This window comes from Cornus florida, unplaced genomic scaffold (assembly GCF_030987335.1).
Source record: "Cornus florida cultivar Cherokee Brave unplaced genomic scaffold, ASM3098733v1 CherokeeBrave_3.0.0_Hap2_Chr02, whole genome shotgun sequence".
NCBI classification, from domain to species: domain Eukaryota; kingdom Viridiplantae; phylum Streptophyta; class Magnoliopsida; order Cornales; family Cornaceae; genus Cornus; species Cornus florida.
In genome coordinates, this window is record NW_026775572.1 from 112,063,575 (window position 1) to 112,087,951 (window position 24,377).

Below are 24,377 nucleotides of genomic sequence, written 5' to 3' on the forward strand. Positions count from 1 at the left end.
TTGAGGGTGAGAATAGTAGCTCATTCTTTGGTGATAACAAGGAACAAATCCTTGAGAACCTTCATGTCTTTTATGAGGAGGAATATACCGATTTTGAAAATTTTTAACTTGAAAAGGACTTGAATTTTCACTCCACACCGAAACATAAGCATTTGAATGAGGGTAAGCAAATGTGGCATTAACTTGTTCATAGTGTTTATTAAGCGCATGTCCATGGGGACAATTAGAAGTAGTATGCAACACACTTGAACATGTCATACAAGGCTCACAAGAATGATGAGGATGATGAAAAGGAGATGATTGGGTAGCCGGTTTTTGACTCAATAGAAATTGATCAAGTCTTTTAGTGAGAGTTTTGACTTCGGCTACAATCTCCATTGGATTTTCAACTTGACACACCTTCAAATTTTTCCTTTTTTCAATAAAATGATGACTCACTCGAGAATTTTGAAATTTATGCAATGAATTTTCACTCATTTTTTAAAAAATGAGCCAAACATCATCTTCATGTTTCCCAAAATATGAACCTCCAAATGAAGTATCCACTTTGTCCTTATGAGTGTCGGATAGGCTTTCATAGAAATATTGAACCACTTGCATTTTAGAATGTCACGGTGTGGACATTTCCATAGCAAGTCATTCAATCTCTCCTAAGCCTCATGCAAAAGCTCTCCCTCCCCGTAAGAAAATTCTCTAATGGCGGTTCTCATTGAATTAGTCAAGCTCACGGGGTAAAATCTTTTCTAAAATTTATTTTTCATTTGTATCCAAGATGTTATTAAATTTGCCCCTAAATTGTTGAACCAATGTTTTGCCTTATGTTGTTCCTCATCATCTAAGCCATAGAAAAGTGGACACATTTGAATAGTCTCGGGCTTAATTTCATATTGATCGGCCCCAAAATTAGGGAGCACGATGCAATTTGGTGCATGGTACTCATAGAAATTGTAATGATCACGAAGGATCATTGAGGGAATTGGAGCTTGAACTCCAGGAGGAAATTGGTAGAAGGGAAGATGCTCCATGAAATTCGGGAACCAAGATTACCCTCTAGATTTTCCATTGGAGTGGCTAAGATGAAGGGTGGGGAAAGGACCACACAAGACTCAAGCAACACACCAACAAAAACAATACAAACAAGCACTCCTCCTTCACAACACAAAGCAATCAACAATAAAGATCCACATGCATTGATCCCATACTCCCATGCTTTCAACAAATACAAGAAATAAATTGCCTCCACGTGGGCCAACGATTTAACTAATGAAAATAAGAATTGCCTCAACGTGGGCCGACGATTTAACTAAGCAAAAAGAGTTAGAAAAGCTCACAAAAGGTCCTTAAGCAACTTCAAAATATTTTTAGCTTTTAGCCTTGCTTTGCAATTTTTTTTATTTTTATGCTTTTTATGCTTTACTTTGCTTAGCTTGCTTCTTTGCTTTGAAGATCCTTTGCTTTGCTTCCTTGACTCCAAGTACCTAGTTAATCAAGAACGAACAAAATAAGTAAACAAAGTAAAATAAAGTAAAGACAAGATCAAAAGAGTACTAATTCCTAACTAATTCTGAATACGGAGTTGCTTAATCCTCGGCAACGGCGCCAAAACTTGGCGTGTGTTAAACTCCAAAGCTCAAATTGTGATAAAATGTGGCCAAGTTTAAATTTCTAAAATGCCACTACCACTACTAACTACTAAAATAGTAAGAGTGAGTAAGGATCGTCCCAAGAGATGAGCAAGGTATTTCGGAATCAATGTTGGATTAGTAGGTTGAATGATCAAAAGAGGGTTTTGTTGGTTGAATAATACTACAATGTATGCTAAAGTAATGTAATGTAAAATAACTAAAACAAGTGAGATGTAGAGAATAAGAGAGGGTTTTTAGGACATAGAGTTCACCACTAAGTATTGCCTTCCTAGACATTCAACATTTGATAAATTAGGGGGATTATATGTTGTAAAAGAAGTGCGTGCAATTAATTGAAATATTAAACTTGAATGGCCAAGTAAGCATACATTGTCTAACGAATCTAGTGAATAGTACAACATATCAAATTAAGCCATTAATCCTTCCATAAGCCCACAATTAATGCACACTCAAGAATCTAGAGAAATATACCACTTGTACTCATAAGCATGGATCATCAAACAATAAGAATGGATTGTCCACTTATTTAGGAAATTAAAGCAATTACACTACAACTATGCTAATGATATGAAAATTAAACTAATTAAATTAAGGAGGTGGCACAATTCATCAAGAAATAAGTATGAACCATCAAATAAACCATAAGAGTAATCCATTAAGAACCACGCCTTGACCCACACTAGACTCATCATTTTAATACACATAAACATGCATCAAATGCAAATAATCAAAAGTAAAGTAGATGACCATTCATTCTAACATACATAAACATATAAATAGAATTAAAAGATCAACTGGAAGTATTAAACTACATAAATTATGTAGAAACAAGATTTATACATATAAGAGGTCAAAATAAGAATTACAACACAAATCCCCATTAATTATAAACATCAAAGTCTAGGAGGCATACTTAGGGCTATCTCTAGCCCCAAGAGAATAGTCTAGCCACTCATAATTGGTGTCATCCAACCCTCAAGGACTTTCTCCATGGTTGAATTCATCCTCCTCCTTTGGTGTTCTTAGTAGAAACCCTAGAAGAATTGAAGAACTTTCCCAAAATGTAATTTCTCTCTCTAATCTCTAGCCAATTCCCTCTCTAACTAACCATCATCTTTACTAAAAATAGCCAAATTCCTTATATAGGTAGCTCAAATATCACATCCAATGGTCAGACCTCGTGCACTAAGACCTCCAAATGATTGCACCACGAACACACCTTCAATTCAGCTTGAAATTTGTTTTGCATGCATTTTGAGGTAATTCGATCGATCACATGGTTGCTCTAATCGATCGAAGTAAGGCGACGCAATTATTTGGATAAGGACAAAGGCTGAGATATTTTTGGGAAAAGGACAAAAGTGGTTATGAGGATAAGAATAAGATCAAAAAGTTTGATCGATCGAAGAAAAGAGTTGGATCGATCGAACAGGAAATTTTCCTGAGGATAAGGATAAGGGGTTCGATCCATCATGACATGGTTGGAATGATCGCAATGCGAATGATCACAACTTGGTTCGATCGATCGGAGAGGACTTTTTCACACTTTACTTCCACTTTACTCATTTCTTCCATTAGACTTTAGATCGCTTCCTCCAATGCTCTAATTCAACTGAATTGACACGTTTTAGAGATAACTGCCTGAAAAGGGGAATAATACGAAATTAGACTAAAACGGAAAAATAAGATAGAATAAGGTCCTAGAATATTCAAGATTAAGGGGTTTAAATGCACACTTTTCAGCACTTATCAGTCCTCAATGTACAAAAATGGCAACAGATAGTGGAAGGAGTATACCAAATTGATGGGTATAAATTGTTACCACTTAAAATACCACTTGAAATAGCACAATTCAATGCAGAATAAAGCTATAATAAGGGTTGTCGAACCACAAGGATTGCTACTTTATGGCAACCAAAATTATAAAATTACTTTTTAGTTTGATAAGAGAAATGATAGTTTGATTGGTTTGTCACTTAAAATTATGGAATGGAATTGCATAAAAATAGTAAATAAAATGAATTCAAATGGATTGAACTTATAGAGATAAAGGCTAGGGAAATGACTTTACCAAAACCTCATAAACATGCTAACTTGCACTTAACTTGAGGATAAACAACTATGTATATAAAATGATGTGTAGAAGTATAAAACAACCACAACATTTTCTAGAAAATCATACATTTCAGGACTAAGTATAACCCATCTTTGGTTAACATGGTTCATCCACCTAAACTAGGTTGTGGTGTGAACCATCTTCCTTAGGCATGGCCTATCAAGGTCATTCAATTATATGTTGAAGCACATAAAATTTGATTATCTATCATAAATTATCTTTAGTTGGTATAGACCATCTACCTAACTAAATTAATCTAAAAGTGTAGCATGGTCCATCTTCCTTAGGTATAATCTATACAAATTCTCAATTAACAAGCCAATAAAACCTTTTCATAAATTCATTCCCATTGTCACTATAGGAAATCAAGTGCATAATTCTGCTAATATAATTTCTAAGACAAGATAAACATATTAACATAACTATATATTCAAATGAAAATCACATACATTAATTCAATGTAAAAGCACATCAATTTAATGTAAACGACTTCTAATTTATGAAATCAAATATATACAAGATGAATCCCCAAATTGAAATAGCAATTACAACATATTTACTGGGTCTAAGTTACATCAACTCCCTAGGAAGGGAGTTAGTTCATCATGGATACGGTAGCAACATCAAGGATTGAAGAAGAAGAAGATTTCCCTTTCAGCCCCATTATTACAAAACTCAGCATAAACCCTAGGAAAATATCTTTCCCCCTCTCTACATTTTTAGAATCCAAAACTGAAAATTTAATCCAGGCCTCTACCCCCTCTTAATCCCACAATGAGTTTAAAAACAAAACAACTAGTCAAAATTCAAATTCCCACTTAAAAAGGAATAAACTTTGACTAATCTAAAATGGGGGCCCATAGGCTGGCGTCCGAACGCAAAGCATCGCATCTAGACGCAAGGTGTACCTGGATGGCGTCCGGACGCGAGAAGTGGCGTCCGAACGCGAGACTGATGCTTGGCTTGGCTTTCTTCTTCTGTAGTGCTAAATATATCCATCCATTGAATATTTGGGCATCTCTTCTTGGAAAACACCTGATAGTTAGGCCTGATATGACTTGTTCTTCAAAAACCTTTACAACCTTATTCTTATTTCTTTTTAGCAAATAAACCTACAAAAACACAAGAACACAAATTTGAAGAAAATCTATATACAAATATCAAATAATAGGATTAACTAATGCAATTAAGGGCGCTTGAATATGCAATATTCAGCACTTATCACACCCCCAAACTTACATTTTGCTAATTCCTTAGCAAAAATAAAATGAAACACACAATTATTTATCCACATTTCTCCTCTTTCGTGGGAGTGACAATTGCATATAGCATATACAACAAGCCTTTTAAACCCCTAGGTATCCCTAGAGGACGAGTGAAGTCTCGTACGGGTTTACCAGAAATGATACCAATAAACATTAAGCAACAAGACTCATTCTAGTATAAATTGAAACATATGACTTTGGGGGAAAGAGTATAATATGAAGACTACAACAAGTATGCATACAATAACATCTCAAAACAATATTCAATTTACAGCATTCATGTAACAACAAACTAGTCCACATACATGATCTTCAACATCTCATTTATAATAGAATTTCATCTCAAGTTCCTTAGAAGTGAACCAAAATTTCATTTTCTTTTAAAATGCACTTTTAACCCTTTTATGGCTCATTCAATGTCTTCCACATCCTTAATTTATCTTTTGAAATCATAATCCAAGGCATAAATTTATTTGAACACATTTTGTGTGTTTATTTTTATTTTTTTATTTTATTTTTATTTTTTATTATGTATGACCATGTGCAATGTCTAAATTCCTTAAGCTCTCTAATCACCCCATGTAACAAGCGTTGAGCCAACGACTCCCAAACCAGATGGTCTTAGGGCGTTAAGTTTAAAAACACTCCTAAGGGTGTAATGACTCGGAATGGTTAGGTTACAAACTCAAACTAACCATACATCTTATATTCTTTCCTTGTCTTCCTTTTTAATCAATTGACATATTGAAAGAATGCAGTTTTATTCATATTTTTTTATTTTTTTCGATGCCAAGGATCATTTCATTCATCTGACTTACTAATTCAGGGAGCCAATTAACTAAAACCACAAAGAAAGGAATACAGTTTTTGGTGTGCTCAATGTGCATTGTGAAGTTACTTAGAGATAAAAGACTCCAAAACAAAACATTTAAATCATGCAATGGACCATTTTCATTTGAACAATCATGCTAGTAACTTTAATCATTCTTTGATATCCTATATAAGCATATAAGTTGTATTAATCACATAAACCGTCCCCCAAACTTAGTTCCAACAACACCAAAAATTATTTGCCTAAACATACAATATTTTTATTTTTATTATTATTATTATTATTTACAATTCAACCACATTCAACAATGACAATATGCATATGTAACTCGCAACACCCCCAAACTTACATTATACATTGTCCTCAATGTATGAAAACAAGTATAGAAAGATAAAGCCTGCATAGAAGTGTAAAAGGAGAGAAACTATCGGGTGCAAAACAGTAACTCTAGTGCAACCAGTCTTCCCCCCCCCCCCCCCCTCCCCCCTCCCCCAAACTTGTACCTGATAATCTGTCCAAATACACTAGGCACTAAGCATAAAAGCTAAACATAGATAAAGATATAAATATGAAATACCATGTCATGCTTTATTAAAATACCAGGAAAGATATCAAAATCTGTGCACATCAAAAAGTGCACCCACAATTATCATGCCAAATACGACCCAAATAGTAGCAAAATTCAAGACAGAAACAAATAGCATGAAATAAGAGTAGCAAATATAAAATCAGTCCGCCCTCAGAGTAAAGGATAAAGTGCCTGCTCCCCCAGGAGTACGATCAATCAGTGACTGCATCATCGCCTGCAAGAGTTGTTGTCCCTCTCTAGTCTCCTTACGAAAGTCCATAAGGTTGCCCTCCATGGTACCGACCTGTAGCTGCAGATTGTCAATCCTGGTGCTGAGATAGCCCAAAACAGCACCTAATGCATAATCGGATGCATCACACATGATCTCAAAGGGAAGAGACAAGTTAGGTGGTTTCATGATTAGGGCGGAAGAGAGTAATGAACGGAGCTTCTTAAAAGCTTCCAAACATGCTCCATCAAAGTTGAAAGTAGTATCATTGGCAAGAAGATGGCACAAAGGCCGAGATATCTTGCTAAAGTGTTTAATGAAGCGGCAATAAAAGCCAGCATGGCCATGAAAAGATCAAATTTATCTCACCGAAGAAGGAGGGGGAAAGCTGTGAATTAATTCAACTTTTTCCTTATCTACCTCAATTCGTCTTTTAGAAATAATATGTCCCAAGACAATCCCTTCTTGGACCATGAAATGACTTTTTTCCCAACTTAAGATCAAATTTGTCTCCTTACATCTTTGAAGCACAAGAGAAAGATTATGGAGACAAAAGTCAAAGGAAGATCCAACGACGGAAAAATCGTCCTTGAACACTTCAAGAAATTTTTCGACCATATCAAAAAATATGGATATCATGCATCTCTGAAAAGTGGCCGGTGTATTACAGAACCCAAAGGGCATACGACGATAAGCGAAAGTTCCAAAAGGATAAGTGAATGTGGTAATCTCTTGACCTTGAGGATCTACAAACACTTAGTTATAGCCGGAATAACCATCAAGAAAATAATAATAGCTTTGGCCAACTAACCTTTCTAGGATTTGATCAATGAATGGAAGTGGAAAATGATCTTTCCTAGTTACAGAATTTAGTTTTCGGTAATCTATGCGCACACGCCAACCAATGGTGGTGCGTTATGGTACAAGTTCCGCCATCGAATTTTCAACAACGGTGAGTCTGGATTTCTTTGGAACAACTTGAGTAGGGCTTACCCACTTGCTAATCTGAGGTGGGATAAATGATTCCCGTATCTAATAGCTTGATTACCTCTTTCATGACAACCTCCTTCATGTTAGGATTCAACCGGCGCTGCCCTCTCAGGAAGGTGTCGCATCTTCCTCCAAAAGAATGCAGTGCATGCAAATGGAGGGGTCAATTCCTTTTAAATCATCCACCGACCAACTAATAGCTTCTTTGTGCTCTTGTAGCATCGCTAAAAGGCTATTTTCTTGGTCTTTGGAAAAATCCGATGTAATAATGACCGGAAGAGTTTTGTTTGTACTAAGAAATACATACTTGAGATTAACCGGAAGTGGCTTTAACTCAAGTTGAGGTGGAGATTTTAGTGAAGGGATAGGAGGAGTGCTGGAAATTAATGGAAGAGGTTCCTTTGGCAACTTCCAAGAAGGAAAGTCCCAGATTACATTGGCCTCAAGCAAAGAGTAAACTTCACGAATGGATTGATCAATATTATAATCTTCGAAAAAAAAATGAGCCAAGCAATTTTTAAGAGGATCTTGACCTAGAACGAATGGGAGAGATTCTTCGACCATTGCATCTATGATGTCAAGAAAGAAACACTCATATTCTTCCGGAGGATTATGAGAACCTCTAAAGATGTTGAGCTTCACCTTCATATTTCCAAAAGAAATGTCCATCACCCCAGTACAGTAATTAATTGAAGCATTAGCCGTGACTAAAAAGGGCCGACCAAGGATCACAAGAATGTATTTTTTGGGATCGTGAACTGGTTCAATATCTAGAACCAAGAAGTCTACTGGAAAGTAAAACTTGTCCACCTGAATAAGTACATCCTCTATGATACCACAAGGTTGTTTGACAGATCTATCTGCAAGTTGTAAGCCAACCGTAGTTGGTTTGAGTTCTCCTAAGCCAAGTTGCAAGTATGTTGAGCAAGGGATCAGATTTACACTTGATCCTAAGTTAAGGAGGGTCTTTTCTATCTCATTATCTCTAATGACACACGAGATTTTCGGGGCACCCGGATCCTTAAACTTCGGAGGTGTATTATGTTGAATGATAGCACTTGCTTGCTCAGTTAACCTCACCTTTTTGGGAGTATTACTCTTAGAAATTCATTTTTGAGTACATAAATCTTTAAGAAATTTGGCATAAGGTGGAATTTGCTTAATGGCATCAAGGAGAGGAATGTTGATTTTTACTTGCTTAAAGACTTCAAACATTTCTTGAATTTTATTGCCTTTTTTCCCAAAGTGTGTAGACTCTTTGAGGTGCTGAAGAAAAGGAGCCTGAGGGTCATAAGATGTTTCAACATTTGGGATTAGCAGATTTGGAATTTCTGGACTCACATTCAGATTTTTGGGTGAAAAACTTGAATTCTTTGGAGCAAGAGTTTTTGTTCTTTCATCAACCTTATTGTCCACAATTCTTCCACTCTGAAGTGTGGTGATTGCTTGAACTTGCTCAAGATTTGAACCACTCAAAGGAGTGATTTCATTAATCATATATTGCCCTTTCGGGTTCACCACAGGTTGAGCTGGAAGTTTTCCCGTGTCCCTCTTGTGAAACTGGTTCACAGAAGTAGCCAATTCTCCCAATTGGGTTTCAATGTTGGCTATTGATTGGGAATGAGTATTAACCAATTACACAGTTGATTGCATACCACTAATGGCAGCCATTATCTGCTTATTGGAATTCAATATCTCATCCAATTGAGACGGAGAAGGAGCAGCAGGATTTTAATTAGAAAAGCTCGTATTATAGAAAGGAGGATGGTAGCTTGAAGAAGCTTGGAATGGCCAGTTCATGGGCTGAGAATTAGACGGAGTTGATTGCCCATAACCTTGAAATGATGAATTTTGTGGGGCTTGTTGCCTCTACGAGACATTTGGATGATCTCTCCAACCCGGATTGTAAGTATTAGAATAAGGATTATTTCTAGGGCGAGAAAATATGGCATTGGCCTGTTTTGGCATACCTTCAAAAAAGTGCTCCGGTGTGGGGCAATCTTCTACATTATGAAACGTGCTTATGCAATGTGCACACACTGTACTAGATGGAGAATTCTGAGAAGATGTGAGATGTGGTGCCACAAGCTGAAAAACTTTATGGGCTATGGCATCCACTTGAGAGGCTTCTTCCCTAAGAGTCCGTGGTTGGCACGGATTTGAGGTTTCACAAGATTTAAAGTAGAAGCTATATGAGAACTATCTTATATAGAATTTTCACTTATATTCTCAAGTAAAGTCCAAGCATCATCAAGATTTTTAGACATGAACATACCCCCACACGAAGAATTGATTAATTGTCTATATGGTTATGTTAAACCATCATAGAAGGCTTACACCAATTGCCACTTTGGAATTTAGTGGTGCGGACACTTCCTTAAAAAATCTTAAAGTCTTTCCTATGTCTCATAAAATTGTTCCCCATCAATTTGGGAAAAGCTAAGAATGGATTGACGTATTTGATTGGTTTTACTCACAGGATAATACTTTTTAAGAAATTCTTGTTGCAATTGGACCCACGAAGTGATGGAATTTGCAACAAGAGAGTTTAACCAATACTTTGCTCTTTCTTTTAGATAAAATAGGAAGAGAAGCATATGAAGTGCATCTTGGGGGAAGTTCCTCATCTTGATGGTGGAGCAGATTTCTAATAACTCATCAAGATGTTTATAAAGATCTTCATTACCAAACCCATGATAGATTGGAAGCATTTGGATTGTGGTAGAGTTGATTTTATAATGATGAGCCTCAACATTGGGAATGACAATACATGATGGAGATATATATGTGGAGGTACAAAGTGATCCCTTAGAGTCATTGAGGCTAAATTTTCATTTTCAGCTCTAGGATTTTCGACTCTAACATTTTCGAGATTAGCTTGCTCGAGATTATCTTATTCATTAGCCATATTGTCTACTTCAATTTCAAGTTCTCTTATAGTTTCAGGTTCCCTAAGGTTCCTTCTATTTTGCCTAAGAGTCCTTTCAAGTAAGCAATATCAATTGGTTCCTCAAGATTTGGTAAAGACGATAACCTACGACTTAATATCAACTAACAAACACAACAATCACAACAACCCTTCACCAATACATCCACATATATTGATCCCTTTCTCCTTAATTCAACAATAATGAAAAACAGATTTAAATGGCTACGACAAGGACCTATGCTCTGAACAACACAGAAAAAATCGCCTCGATAAGAGCCAAACAATGAATACACTAGAAACTTCAAAAACTTACCCAAAGTCCTTAAGACTTCAAATTTTGCAATTAGATCATCTGGAAAGTCTTCAATTCCTAGTAACACAAAAACACACTAAAAACATAAAACACACCAAAGTAAATAAAATATATACAATCAAACATAAAGCAATTTTTAAACTTTGATTACAAAACCATATGCAATCCCCGGTAACGGCGCCAAAAGTTGATGGGTATAAATTGCTACCACTTAAAATACCACTTGCAATAGCACAATTTAATGTAGAATAAGGCTATAATAAGGGTTGTCAAACCACAAAGATTACTAGTTTATAGTAACCAAAATTATAAAATTCTTTTTAGTTTGATAAGAAAGATGATAGTTTGATTGGTTTGTCACCTAAAACTATGGAATGGAATTGCATAAAAATAGTAAATAAAATGAATTCAAATAGATTGAACTTATACAGATAAAGGCTAGGGAATTGACTTCACCAAAACCTCATAAACATGTTAACTTGCACTCAACTTGGGGATAAACAACTATGTATATAAAATGATGTGTATAAGTATAAAACAACCATAACATCTACTAGAAAATCATACATTTTAGGACTAAGCATAACCCATCTTTGGCTAGCATGGTCCATCCAAGGTTGTGGTATGGACCATCTTCCCTAGGCATGGCATATCAAGGTCCTTCAATTGTATGTTGAAGCACATGAAATTCAACAATTAATCATAAATTATCTTCAGTTGGTATAGACCATATACCTAACTAAATTAATCTAAAGGTGTAGGATGGTACATCTTCCTTAGGTATAATCTATATAAATTCTCAATTCACATGCTAATAAAACCATTTCATAAATTCAATCCCATTGTCACTATAGGAAATCAAGTGCATAATTGTGCCAATATGATTTCTAAGACAAGATAAACATATTAACATAACTATATATTCAAATGAAAATCACATACATTAATTCAATGTAAAAACACATCAATTCAATGTAAACAACTTCTAATTTATGAAATCAAATATATATAAGATGAATCCCCAAATTGAAATAGCAATTACAACATATTTACTTAGTCTAGGTTACATCAACTCCCTAAGAAGGGAGTTAGTTCCTCATGGATATGGTAGCAACATCAAGGATTGAAGAAGAAGAAGATTCCCCTTTCAGCCTCATTGGTACAAAACTCAACATAAACCCTAAGAAAATCTCTTTCCCCTTCTCTATATTTTTAGAATCCAAAACTCACTAATTTAATCCAGGCCTTTGTCCCCTCTTAATCCAAAATGAGTTTCAAAACAAAATAACTCGTCAAAATTCAAATTCTAACTTAAAAAGGAACACACTTTGGCTTATCCAAAATGGGGGCCCGTAGCCTAGCGTCCGGACGTGGGAAGTGACGTCCGGACGAGAGACTGATGTTTGGCTTGGCTTCCTTCTTCTGCAATGCTGAATACATCCATTGAATATTTAAGCATCTCTTCTTGGAAAACACTTGATATTTAGGCCCAATATGACTTGTTCTTCAAAAACCTTTAAAACCTTATTCTTATTTCTTTTTAGCAAATAAACCTACAAAAACATAAGAACACAAAATTGAAGAAAATCTATATACAAAGATCAAATAATGGGCTTAACTAATGCAATTAAGGGCGCTTGAATATGCAATATTCGGCACTTATCACAAATGGGTATAACAAATAGGACCCGGCAACAGAAGCTTAGCATTGGAAGGCGCACCCCCAAACTTATATTTCAAAAACCTATCTAAAAATGGTCACACTAGCAACTGTCAAAGCATATGCATCACTATAAAGCGCAGAATATCCAAAACCAATATCAATAATGTCAAAATGCCAAAATGCCAAAAATCAATATATGGAAATGAATCCAAAGCTAATATCCAAAACCATATGTATCAAATACATCACAAAGTAATATCCAAAACCATATGCAAAGATATCAAAACAGTGCCAAATATCTCCAAAAATATCAATGTATCAAAATGTATTAGAGCATGGAATAAGGAATAGAGAGAGAATGGTGGAATCATGGAGTGGCATCTGGCTCAAACATATCTGCAATGATCTGGAACATGTCTAACATCTCTGGGCTATGTCGAGTAAGAGACTATTGAATGTTTGTTCGCAAATCTGAGATGTCTCTCCTTACGTCGGCTACAGTTCTCGCTAGGTCATCATGTCGCCTCACCAAGTCATCGTGTCGCCTCGTCATGTTAGCTCTGAAAGAACTAAAATCTGACTACAGCTGAGTCAGGTCAGCTCTAAAGCTAGAATCTGAACTAGCATGATGGGAACGAGTATCGTCCTGGGGTATCGGCTCTATAGGAGTAACATATAAAGAGCTAGGCTGCTGAGATGGATCGGGAGTAAAAGGTGGACCCGGCTGAGAAGTGGATGTGGAAGTAGTAGTATGTTGCTTCTGTCTGGGTCAGGAGGAGGAAGGTGATCCCTGAGATCCCTCGACTACCTGCTTCTCTGCTCCCTGCTGTGCTTGGAGTCTTTTCTGCTCTCTATTTTTCTTACTATTCAGGCAAGCATTGTAGGTCTTCGTTTACTGCTTGTTATCATACACCCTTTTCTCCTTATGCTCATCAGTCTCTACAATCTCAGCTAGATCAAATGAATAGCTCTGGTTGAGTAATATCTCTGTGATCATGGCCAATTGGTAAAGGCTAAGTATCAGCTCTGGAATTATGCTTGAATATCAAATTCTCCCAATACTTATGTATAATCTCCTAGATAAGAGCAGGAATAGATATCTAGCAACCCTGGCTCAAACTGTATAGAACCTTCAGAATCCCCTCCTGCCTCTGTGTACCATGGCCTGAATGAAAGGCATTAAAATGCAACACAGAGTCCAAGAACCAATAGCGGGGATCAATATCAACCCGCTCTGCATAAATGTTGCCTAAATAGGCTATCTTTGGGGAGAGTGAAACAACCATAATCATCTCTAAAAGGAAAGCAGTAACGATCGGGTACAGTGGCTCCTCAGAGTCAGTGACTACTGGTGAGAAATGGGGACATCAGCAAGCTGTAGTATTAGTAGGGATAGATATATCAATGTCCTGACCATCTATAGTCATGTGCATGAGCTAACGGTCATCCTCATCCATCCAGAGGTGCTAGAAAAATAGAGCAACTTGATGAACACTGAATAGTGCATATTCAAGCCCCTAAATATACGTATGTTAAGACCTAAAGTGATACTTCTATCCATTGTTAGACTGATTTAAGTTTAATGTGTGTTTATAGGTACTTTCCCAGAAAAACAGTTAAAATCGGGACTTTATAATGAAAAGACTGATATCGAAGCTTACAGAGTCATTGCCGGTCATTCAGAGCAAGTTGAGAGCTAAAATGGTGAAGTTTGGAAGAATTCGGGATCCAAAGCTCGAGCCCAAGTCTTAAGGCTTGAGCCCTACAAGAAAAAGAAGAAAAATCAACAAGGCATTGAAGCTCGACCCTTGTACCTCCAGAGCTAGAGCCTTACTCAGTGGTACTCAAGCCTAACCTTAGGGTGCTCAAGCCTAGACCCTCAAGCTCAAGCACAAGGCGTCAGAATTTAAAGAGTTGATTTAATGGAAAAACCAAGCTCCCAGGGCCTCGTGCCAGACCTCAAGGATTGAGCACCATCATCCAAAGCTCGAGCCTTGAGTACCCAAAGCTCAAGACCTAGAGCTCAAGCCCATAAAGCTTAGATCGAGCAATGTTAAAAGAGATGAATCCCAAAATATTCTAAGTGTTGAAGGAAAAGACGCTTCGGAAAAAAGTTGAAGAAATTTGGCTAAGTGTCATAGTGAAGATCGAGTACCATTCCTTAAAGCTCGAGCAATAATTCAATGAAGCTCGAACCTTGTTCCCAAAGCTCAAGCCCGAACCTCAAAGCTTGAGCTCTACTTCCTAAAGCTCGAGCCTTCCATGACAGATCAAATTTAAGTTACGAGATTATTCTCTTTACAAGTCGTATCTCATTCTAGATAGGGCCAAAAGACCTAAAAGCCCACCAGACCTTTATTTTCTTCTATAAAAGAGGGCACAGGCCTTAATAGAAGAAGTTTCTTTTTCTTATATTATTCAGAAGGCTGATACCGTGGTGGCGGCTTTTAGGGTTTCCATAACCTTAGAAAGTGAAGATCTTGAGAAGAGAAGTATCGTCCGTGACGATGGAGACAACTACAACACAAATGATATTTGGCATCGTAATAAGTAGCTAATTCCTCTCTTAGGGCAATTATGTAACCCAATCTAGTATTATGGTTTGATTGTTTTAACTCTGGCATATTTTAATATATATTATGTTTTTAATTACATGACTATGAGCAATTAAGATAACTCAATTGGATTCAATGCTTTAAATAGTTTTCAAATTGTTATTACCTCGTCTTAGATATAACTATTTATTTTCTATTCTCAACCTATCTTATTGGACGGTATCTGGCGGAGCCTTGCCGAACATAAGAATAGAGGTCATGTAATGGTGTTCCAATGTTTTTTATAAAAGAATGTTTTCATAGTTTATGCTTAGGAAAGATGGATTGTTTACAAATTAGTTAAAAATAGTTAGAGTATGTAGGTGGATAGTCCATACTGACCGCAGATAGGTTATAGTTAACTGCATTTTATAAAACACCTATCTTTAAAACCCAAATTGAACAAATGTTATTGAGTTCAATTCATTTAAAATATAATTTTTAAATCCCCAGAGTTGAAACAATTAACCACAGTATGAAGGTTGTGGTGAAGTTAAAGCCCTAAGACCTTTCTCTCTCTGATCACTCTAGTTTAATTTTAGTTTATAATCGTGATAACCAATCAAACAATTCAACCAGTTACCTATAAACCAATAAAGATTAATTAAAAGTAGAACATAATAACTCATCTCCCTGTGGGTTCGACACCCTCTCTATAGTGATATTTTACAAAGATTTGTACTATTGCGAGTGCTTATTTATAATTGACAAAACAACACAACACAACCAACCAGAGATATACTGTAGTGTCTGCCAGAGTTATAATAGCATCTATGCCCCTGTGGGTGAGCTCAGCAAACGACCACTAGGTTTGCTCTAACTGAACAAATAACTCTCTGTCAAATCTATGCTCTGGCTCCAATTTCCTGCTAGAGAAATAGGGATCAAGCACTGCCCTGATAATGGGCCCTGTGAATCTATAAAAGATGGCCCTGAATATGTGGATGCAGATGCAGTAGCCTCAGCCTTAAAAAAAAAAAGATTCCTATTCTAGAGATGGAGGAGGCTGTGTAGCCTTGGCTACTTTCTTTCGGGAAAAAGTCTTTTGTCTACGCTGCATTTGCGAAAGCAACAAATATAAATCAGTGCATAAGTATAGAATGAGGTAAGCATCTAATAAGAAAAGACAAAGCATGCCTGAACTAAGTAGAAACATAGAATAGATATATAAGAACATACTTGTGCATGAAGTGATCAAGATAACTTTAAGAATATCATTCAAACTTGTTTTCAACATTTTAGAACTCAACATGCTTTAACGAGACAAAAATAGATCATAGCATAATAAGCAATCTCAGATATACAAAACAATGCAATGATTGCATAGATGACAAAAAAGTCATTTTTGAACGCATTTAAGCAAAAAAAAAAATGAAATAAAGATGACAAGTATAGGATGTGATGTGCATAAAGTATGCAACGTGCGTTCACAAACCTAAAACTCAAGAAGATTTTGTAATTTAATAGCAAGTAAACCCTTGGATGACATCGTATCAATTCCTAAGCAAGAATGTCTACAAATTCAATATTTAAGACCAATTGAGCAAGCAGGATGACATGGAGAAAATGATCTTGGCAACTGTCTACCTAGAACTCAAGAAACATGTATTTATGAAATAAAGACTAAGTGAAATGCACGGTTGCAAAACACTTCAATCCTAGGCATGTTATGATACACAAGTTAAAAAATGAATTATGGACATGGTATGCAACTATGTGGCATGTATATGAATGATGCACAAATATTAAAGTCAAACTCCAATCATAGAAATATCCCATACTCCTTTTCAACAAAATCAACAACCTATGATGACTCATGGCTCGTGACTCCCTTTAAGCAATATATAAGCATAAAATTGATTGCTTATGGTTCGCGACCCCCTTTAAAGCTTAAATGAAGCAAAGAATGGCAAAGAATGAGAATAACAAGAAACTTGCCCCTTTTGAGTCAAAATCATGACCGGCAAAGAACTTCAGTCTCAAGCTCTTACTAGCTTTTCAAAAATGGATCACAAGTATATATTCAAGCAAATGGCATTTTAAGAACAACTATCCAAGTTCAAGACAACATACCCCCAAACTTATTTCAAATGATATTTGAAAATTCAAATTAAGCTCACAAGTGGTGTAATGACCCGGATTTTGACAGATATTTTTTTTCCGCTGTCTTTCCTTTCTGAGTTCAGTTCCTCTTCGCTTAGTGTCATCTCGAGTGCTCTGGAGTGATTCCCGAGACCCTTTTCTGTGGATTGACAACTTCCTTTGAGGACCGAGTCGTTTTCACATTTTTCGTTTTTTGACACTATTCACTTTTCGTCCTTTTTCCTATTTCGTCCTTTTCCCTATTTTGTCTTTTCCCCGTTTGACACTTTGTTGGCGTAACCAAACTTCTTGTGTTCGGAGTTGGTTTTTGACCTCATGTATCTCCATCTTGAGTGGTTTGCACGAAATACGTATCTTTACTTTTGCAAGAAAGTACTCTGGTTGCTCCCGGTGTCCATAGAGGCATGGATGCAAAGTTCTTTGAAATTATTTTCTTTTCTTGGGGTGTTTTTCATAAATATCTTTTGAAGATATTTTATTTCAGGGGTTTTTAAAAAAATATTTGTGGAAGATATTTTCATTTTGGGCCATTAATGCAGTTTTCACTTTTTCGAGGGGCCATTGTGCAATTAATGAAAGTTATTGCTAAATGCCTTGTTTTGAGCCTGAATCCTTGTACGGGATTCATTTTCAATTTTTTTCGAGTCGTGTACTCTTAGAAATTCCTTCTGGTCATTGTTTTCCTGTTTCAGGGTTTTTGGCCTCGGTTAGCGCCAAAATTGTTTGGGGCATAACTTTCTGCTCAGGACTCAGTTTTTGATGTTGTTTCTTCTGTTGTTTATATTTTCTCATTTTGAATCTTTTTCATTCACAGAGTTTTGTCATTTGAGCGTGTCTGCTCAAATTTCACTCTTTCAGACCCGGCGGGGCCCGTTCGGGGCACTTTTTGAGATTTCTATAAAAGGGGGGTGAGATATTTTATTTTTTCATCTTCCCCACTCACTTGCACGACCTGAAGCTTCTATGGCATCCCAAGGGAGGCTGCCACCTTCTCTCTCCTGTTTTGAGCTTCATTCCTTCGTCAAAACATAGAAGGGCCTTTGCGTTTAGTGTTCGTGTTGACTACGCGCTTCTTTCGCCCTTATTAGAACCCATTTCTGACCATTCTTTGAGCTTGGGTTTGAAGTCAAGTTGTGATTTTGATGGGGCTTCCTTGGGGGTTATGTGCACGGTGTAGTCCCCGACAAAACCTAGAAGTTTCGTCGGATTCGGAGCGGTTTCCATTTGGTGGCTTTTGAGATTTTCATCTCAAATTGAGGTAGGGAATGGTCTAGGCTTTTGTGTGTGTTGTATTGAGTGTTTAGTATGTTTATACAACTTAATTGCATGCCTTGTATCAGTTCTAGAAAATTAGTATTAATTATTTCTTTGTATGAAATTTAATTCACAAGGATGTTTATAACTTAGAATGGAATTGTGGCATGCTAGAAAATCATGTTTTAATATGTTTGTTAACATATATTAAATTGGGATCAATTGAATAAGAATTGCATTTTTTATTTAATATTTATCTTTGGTGAAAGATTAAATCCCATGGCCATAGTTTTCATGAAATGAACTTGTAGTATGCTTTTAAATTAAGTCTTAGCATGTTTGTTAACATACTTTAAGTTGAGAGTATTTGAACCAGTATGAAAATCCAGAGATTTTAAATTAAATGATTAATTAAAATCTATTTAATGGTTCCCTTGGCCCAATTAAGTTTTTTACTTGATAATCATGATGACTAGGACTTGTGTACTAGTATATATTAAATTGGGACCATTTGAAGTTGCTTTGAAATTTAGAAGTTTAATTATCATGATATAATTAAATTCTACCTTGTTGTGCCATTGGCCTAATTGAGATTTTAGTAAATGTATGTATATACTATGCTATATTGTATAATATGCATTGATTAGGGGTCATTTGATTGAGATTTGAAAGCTAGGGAATTTAATTAGTTTATTTAATTAAATTCCGTTTCTATTGCTTTAATGATTAAATCCTGAAATTGGCATTGATAGTATGTCTGAAGCATGATTTTAGACTTGTAATAGATTTATAAATTATGTATTCAGTATTGGATTATATTGTTATAGCGTGTAGCGAATCGCACACTGAAGATTCAACATGTGATGTTATTATAGCGCGTAACGAATCGCACTCTAAAGATTCGACTTTGTCATCCTATAGTTGTTGTGGATTTAGAGCATGTGTTATGTGGTTACAACCTACTTGTGCATGAAGGTAGTTTCGTGTACTATTTAATACGTATATAAGTTGTTAACTTATTTATTTTGGAGTTGCTTGGGACATTGTTAAGCTGTGATGGCTAGGGTTTGGCTCTAGTACGGGGACAAGAGTCCTCTAACTCAAAAGTTCATGCGTTGGGTAGGCTGCCTGGGGTTTAGTAGCTCCAAATTAGCCCTATAAAGTTCGCGCGTTGGGTAGGCTGCCTGGGGGTTAGTAGCTCCAAATTTGCCTTGTCTCGGCGGAAATCTGAGCTGTAATGTCCAAGTCTTCCACTATTTGATTTCGCATTCAATTCCAAGTTGACAACCAATGTTTAATTGTGACTTGTGGTTTTGGTAATTGGCGATTTGATGTTGTTAAGTACATCCATACTAAATTGATATATTTAGTTGATTTCACACTTTTAGATTGCTAGTTGATAACCTAGAGAATCTATGTCTCGATGTGTGATATTAGATATTCTAATTATGCTAAATTGTTATATTTAGTTGATGTTGCATTTTAGACTTCAAGTTGATAACCTTGAGAACCACTATGTTGTTGTTTTGTGTAAGCATGCTCCTATGTTGTTGCTTTGCGTAAGCATGAACCTATGTTGTTAAAATTGCATGAATGAGGTGATTGATGCTAGAAATGATCTTAGGTAGTTAGGATGCTCCCTGAGTCTCACCTTGACATAGACGTTAGGTGGAATGAACCACAATAATTAAATCATACAACTTGTAATACTTTAGGTCGATGCATGCTCATTTCCTACGAGTAGCTTTATGTTACTCACCCCTACGATACTGGGGCATATTTCAGGTACAGGATACAAGATTGGAGATTGCAATTGCTTGGGTGATTTGCTGAGTTGAGCTTTTTTAGAAGCATTCTTGTTCACATGCAAGTGTTAGCATGTTCATGATTTGTCTATGAAATGTAATTTTTCTAACTTGGAAGTTTGACATGTCAAATGTTGTAAATGTATTGTAATGAGGCCATAGGCCATTGTAGTACATCTATTTTATCATATTACATACACTTACATGCTCACTTTGGCAAACAATACCTTCCTTAATGAAACAAAAACCTAAAGTTGCATATTTTTTAGTTTGACCCTATTCTGTTACAGGGGCATTTCGGGTATTTCACAATGAGTTTTTCTCATTTTTCCTCTAAGGTCATGTAGAAAACTTGATTTTGAGGGGGGTTTCTTTTTTGTGTTTTTCCAGAAAACATCATCTTGGCCCTCAAAAATCCATATTTTTCCAGAAAATCCTTGCTGCCAGGTTTTGCAAATTTTTAGTACAAATTAGTTGGTACTATTCATCGACTTTTTTTTGAAAATCGTCACGACTGATCCGAAACTTCCGAAGGTCTTGTGGGTGTATTTTAAGATTGCTTTTTCAATTTAGGCAATTTAAAAACCTCCCGAAGCCCTATTTCCAAAACTTGGGCAGTAGCTCGGATTATTTTTTTCCTCTTGACCTTATTTTCTTAGGGGCATTCTGGGCATTTTACAATGCATTTTTTTTGTTTCTGACTTGATCAGGGTAGGAAACTTGATTTTAGGGGGGGTTTCTTCTTTGAGTTTTTCCAAAAAAGTCCGTTTAGATGCCCGTTTTTACTCTCAGTTGCCCGTTTTTACTCTCAGTTGCAGCAGTGGTGGGTTGTCCTCGTCGGGCCACCACGACATTATTTTTGTTTTTGACCTTTCTCCCCCGTCCGGACTCCAAATTGAGTAAACTTTTTTTGAACTTGACTAATTTGTCATTGTATTTCCAGCGGTGTGCTCGATAGCACCTGAATCCACTTTTTTCAAAATGACCATTTTGCCCCTAGGTTCTTTTTGTCCGTTTTTGAAACGACAGTTCTGCATTTGTTTCCTTTGGGTTCCGTAACCTCATTGAGGGTCACATTGGTGTCTTAGAGATGCATTGTATCTCTAGAGACCGTTATTTCACCTTTCGCTTCCGCATTTCGGATCCATTATCAGGTCATATTTTGGTCATCACTGACGCACCGGGTTTACAAAACTTGGGCCGTCACAAGTGGTTACTAAGGCCAAAGAATAACAATGATATCCAAAACATGCATTTTAAACTCTAAACATTCATTTCCCTCTCCCAAACTTATTCAAAGATCAATGCAACAAAGACTTATTCAAAATGGTGCATTCAAACTTTCAAAACCATCAATGTGACAAAAGTGTGTGCAAAATGTATATATACAAGCAACAAGTTGTAAATTATTCCAAAATGCATAACAATTATTCAAAGAAGATCATATTTGACAATTTTCAAGTTTATCAAGCAACATTAGAACCTTTGACTTCAAAAAGTTTGGTTTAGAAGGTCAATACAACACATCTTTCAAGAAAAGTTCAAAATTATGACAAATTGGGTAAAAAGATATCAAGCTTATGCCTTCTCATGGTAAACATTAAGAATGGAGTATAGACAAGCTCAATGGCACTTAGAACATGCATTTAGATGGAAAGAAAACAAATGGAACAAAGTTCAACTTATTTAAGGGCATTTTGGTCAACTATGAAAAATTTCAACACTTCTGTCAAATTTGGAATTTTTGAAAACTTTAGGGGTCCAAACATTCACAGACATTGTAGATAGGCATCTTAACAAGAATCATGCATTCAATATTCAACAAAGGAAGGAATTAAGTAACTCGACTTCACATTTTCAAAACAAAGTTCAAAAACTCGTTTTCACATTTTGGAAACCAACAAGGGTGAGCATAAAGTCATTTTTAGCATTCAAGAATCATTTTGCCAAAATATGTACCTTAACCATGAGCATTCAACAAATTAAGATGAAAAGCTTGCAAAAAGCAAAAAATAAAATAATAATAATAATAATAATTCCATTTGAAATCACATCTATGCATTTAGACTTGACTTCTCAATTTCAAGACTTAAAATCACAAGTCTCAATTTTAATTCATAACTTTCATGCATTTTAACATCATAGAACAAACATCCATGCATTTTCAAACTCGAGACGAACAAATGAAATAAGTTGGGAATCATACTCACAAATATTTTATTTTTATACACCATTTTGCAACTTTCAAAATTTCAAAACATTTTTCAAACAAACTCTATTCATTTACATTTTCAATTCAAACTTATGACATTTCAATTCAAATTCATTTTAAGCAATTCATGCTTCACAAATTCACATTCCAAAATTTAAAATTCTACTTTCCATTTTTCAATTCAACTCAAAATTTCAAATGCAAAGTCCTTCCCAATTCCTATTTTTTAACAAAATTCCATTTAAAATTGGAAACGACACAAGGTTTATTTTTGCAAAAATTCGGCATTAGTTCCTCTTAAAATGTACATGCCACAAAATATTTTTTTCCAACGAAGTCAAACTTAGCATGCATATATATACACAATCAAAATCAAATTCTACACATCTACGCATCAACCACTCCATATTCCATTCAGCACAATAATGGGACACAACCCACAACCAAAATCCAAATTTCATATTTACCCATCCTCCATCAAAAATACATATTGCCACAACAACATCAAGTTCATTTAAGCCCATCCTCCACTATCAACAGCACACTGTTCAACTTCCATTCAATCAACATCACAGTGAAGTCCCAAATATATTTCAGTTTCAATTTAAAATTTCAGTCCATTTTTTTTTTTTTAGTTTTAGTTTTCAGTTTTTCTCATTTTTTTTTTTTTCAAACTCAACAAAGATATGAATATATATATGTAATCAGGGGCGGCTTGATGTAACTCGGGCCCTTAGGCAAAATTTAAAAAGTGGCCTTTTTATATCATAATATGCAATATATTAATTATTAAATAATAATTAATTAAAAATCATTCTTTTTGCTTTTTGAGATGCAAATTTACTAATTAAATTCTTATATCAAGTGTGGTTAAAATATCTTTTACAATAGACAATATAGCCAATCCATTTAATCTTTCTTGTGACATAGTTGATCATAGATATGATTTTATTATGAATCAAGTCACTAGTAACTTTTTTCTTTCACTATGGTATAATCTTCTAATTTTTTTTAGATGATTTGATTGTTCATTTGCTGAACTTTCATCTAAATTTTTTGGTAGGTTTTGATTATTAGTTGTAACAAATTTATCAATAGCTCCCTTTTGAGATTGAATTAGTTTATCTATTCTTCTCTTCTATTTTTTTTTTTAAGTTTTTCAAATCCGGATTCATACTTTCTAGCATACATATTACAAAATATAGGTAAAAATAGTCACAAGACTCACACCTCACAAACAAATATACAAATATATGAAAAATATAGATATATACAAATTTATAATAACAAAAGTTAGTAAAACTAAAAAATAATTAAAGAAAAAAGAATAATATAACCTGATTTAGAAAGCCCCAATTCAATTCTGCTGCAAACTTTTTAATAAAATAAAAGTGCGTTCCAATTGAAATTTGAGACTAATGAATATTGTGTCAAGAAGAAACAAAATTGTAAAGTTGTAATGAGAGAGGACTAAGAAGGGAGATGACTTGTAACTTGTAAGTAACTTGTTGAGATTGCTGAGAGAGGAGAGAAATCAGAATGAACGTGAGGATTCGGAATAAGAAAAAATAAATAAAAATAAAATAAAAATCTAAAAAAAAGAATATGGAAAGTTTCTTTGATTCCCTATACAACGGCTAAATATTTTTTGTGGCGCAACTTACTGAAAAAATATTAAATATATATAGTGCTGGTGTAAAAAAAAAAAAAAAAAAAAAAAAAAAAAAAAAAAAAAAAAAAAAAAAAACTATGTATAAGATAAACAAAGAAAAAAAATATTAATGAGATATTTTAAGAGATAAAAAAAAAAATAAAAATAAAAATGAGATATTTTAGGAGATAAATAATTTCTCTTTTC